Below are 3,196 nucleotides of genomic sequence, written 5' to 3'. Positions count from 1 at the left end.
GAACAGAACAGGTCCTCGATGTTGTGCCAGCCTTTTATCCTATTCTAAGGTCAGACTAACCTACATACCCTTCATTGTACTGTCATCCATCCGCCTACCCTAGAGCTGCTCAAATGTCCCTAAAGTACTGGTAGTGCATTCCACATACCCACCACTCACTTTGTAAAGAACCTTACCTCTGACATCTCCCCAAAACCTTCCTCCAATTACCTTAAAATTATGCTGCCTTGTGATATACATTTCCACCATGGGAAAATGTCTCTGGATATCCATTCTATCTATGCCTCTCAACATATTATACACCTCTACCAAGTTACCTCTCATCTTTCTTTACTTCAATGACAAAAGCCCTAGCTCCCACAATCTTTCTTCATACGACGTGCCTTCCAGTCCAGGCAGCAGCCCTGGTAAATCTTTGCACCCTCTCTAAGGCTACCATATCTTTCCCATAATGAGGTGACCAGGCCCGAACACAATATTCCAGGTGTGGTCTAACCAGGGCTCTATAGAGCTGTAGCATAACCTTGTGGCTCTTAAACTCAATCCCCCTGCTAATGAAAGCCAAAAATATGGAATATGAGATCTGTAAAGAAACAAGGCACAAACACAGGATAACAAAACCTCAAGGACTCTATATATGATGGTGAAGATGCATTTGAGATCCTTAGATAGCTATATAGGCACCCTTCAATCCTCAACAAGATATCCAGAATGACAGTGGTGCACTGCAGAGATGATAGCAAGTGGAATAGGAAGAATGGACAAATCAGACATGCTCAGATGAAAGGAATATGGTGAGGAGAAAAGGGAAGAGTTTGAGGAGGATGGAAGTGAGTCACCTCTCACTAGAACAGTGTTAAAAACCACACAACACCAGGTTATAGTCCAATAGGTTTAATTGGAAGCACACTAGCTTTCGGAGCGACGGTCCTTCATCAGGTGATGATGAAGGAGCGTCGCTCCGAAAGCTAGTGTGCTTCCAATTAAACCTGTTGGTCTATAACCTGGTGTTGTGTGATTTTTAACTATGTACACCCCAGTCCAACACCAGCATCTCCAAATCATCATTAGAACAGTGACACACATTTCTGCCTAGGATGTCATAATCGTTTAAAAATTCATCCAGTGTTGACTCACACAGGAAACCAGAAGAAATGAAATACTTCAATCTGTTCCCACTAGCAGAACCAACCACACTTCGCCTTTGGTGCTGAATATTCTTTCAACCGCATCTTTACAATTCTTCCTAATAGGTCTCGACATGTGTTTGCATTGAGCAGCAAACAAGTTGTCATGAAAGCTGAATATTATAAGACATTGGTTTAAAATTCATACTTTAAAATATCTCTTTAATTCATTGTCAAACACATATTTCTGAAAGAGGTGGAACTGGTTAACACCTCAGTTTGGAAAAGTGCTCCTCTGACTTGACATCAGATTGTATTAGGGAGGGGAGTTAAGAAGAGGAATATTCTCAATTAGAAATCCATGAGGTATTGCATCACAGTATAGAACACCTGGTACATAAGCTTACAAAACAGGGAAAGAAGCTGCTGCTAGTCACCATGGAGGAGAGAACTGGAACACTCTGAAGACCAGATCTTCTCTGTTCTATGGAAAATGGTGGAAAGTAGAAATAAAACTCTCTAATAGTAAAACAGTTTTACTAGCGTTGTCTAAGCCATTTAAAGTGGTCAAATACAAGAATCCATGTAATTCGGTGTTGCCTCAACCTTCATCACATGAGGAAGAGGGGAATTTGTTGAGATACACCTGGCGGATGATAATTGAGTGCTGAAAGTTCAGGCAGTGTGGCAAGTTTGTTAAAAGTGTCTAGAATTGTTGACACAGTCTAGAAAGTGATGAATCTCCACTGGAGGATGAGGAGATACTTTCTGATTGGTCCTTTAATATTACATTATCTAGAAGAATTGTATTAAGTGAAAGCGTTTTGTACGGTATATTCTGGTAGTACTGCCTTGTTAATAGAAAGCTCAACATTTTCCCTAGCTTGATGAACAATTGACCTGTTAGTTAATGTTAGAAATCTGTTGATTTTACATCCCACAGCATCTTCCTATGCATTGGCAGAAGATGCAAAACATGCCTGTTTACTTCCTCACTATCCAAGACTTGATCCACACTTCTTAGGTGAAGCAGTGAGTTACCTGAACTTCACTTAATCTGTATTCACTGCTCACAATGTGGGCAGTCTCCTATACACTAGGAAGACAAAACTTAGACTGGGCAACAGCTTTGCAGAACACCAATTCATAAAAATGACCCTGAGCTTCTAGTTGCTTGCTACTTCAACACACCACTGTGCTCCCATACCAACATTGCTGTCTCGGGTCTGCTTCAGTGCTCCCATGAGACTCAATACAGGCTGGAAGAGCAACATCTCACTTTCTACTTGGGGACATTACAGCTTTCAGGACTCAATAACGAGTTTATCATTGTAGACCAAGAAAACCTCCTTCCATATCTATTTCCCATCCCCACCACACCCCAGGATCAGTCATGATGTGGGTTGCTTTCAATATAGCCAACCCATTTTCACCTGCTTATAATCCCCATTATTATCAAGCTAGCTTTATTTTTGTCCTCTGGCTTATTATTAACAATCCTCAAGTAATTTATTTTTCTTTCTCTCTCTGAGTTCCCTCTCCACTTCTTACTCCACACCACCACTAACCCCCTTTCCCCTCGTTGCTGAATCGCCCTGCAACCAGTGTACATATCACTTTTACCCCTAGCTGCTATCAGTGCTGAAGAAGGGCCACTGGACTTGAAACATTAACTCTGCTTTCTCTCCACACATGCTGCCACATGTGCTGAGTTTCTCCAGCAATTTCTATTTTCTGTGTGTTTCAGATTCATGTCTTGTCTGTTGAAATGCTTTTTGTCCTTCTCCTCAAGGTTTTCCAACACTTGAAGAACCATCGATGACTGTCCTTCATGTAACTTCACAGTGGGAGACTGATCCATTAGTGGGAGGAAGAATCATAACTCTGATACCTCTGTAATCTATCACTCAGTGAGGCGCTGCCAAAATTTTAAAATTCAAGGTCTTGCTGCTCTGACCATTGGACACTTTTGCCCCATCAGCAGTCACAAGAATAATGGCGTTCCAACCAGAACTCTATCAACAAATACAGCGAGTTAGACCCCATCTACCAATCCCTGAGAAAAAGAA

This window comes from Chiloscyllium punctatum, chromosome 32, assembly GCF_047496795.1.
Source record: "Chiloscyllium punctatum isolate Juve2018m chromosome 32, sChiPun1.3, whole genome shotgun sequence".
Taxonomy (NCBI): domain Eukaryota; kingdom Metazoa; phylum Chordata; class Chondrichthyes; order Orectolobiformes; family Hemiscylliidae; genus Chiloscyllium; species Chiloscyllium punctatum.
This window is presented reverse-complemented; position numbering follows the sequence as displayed.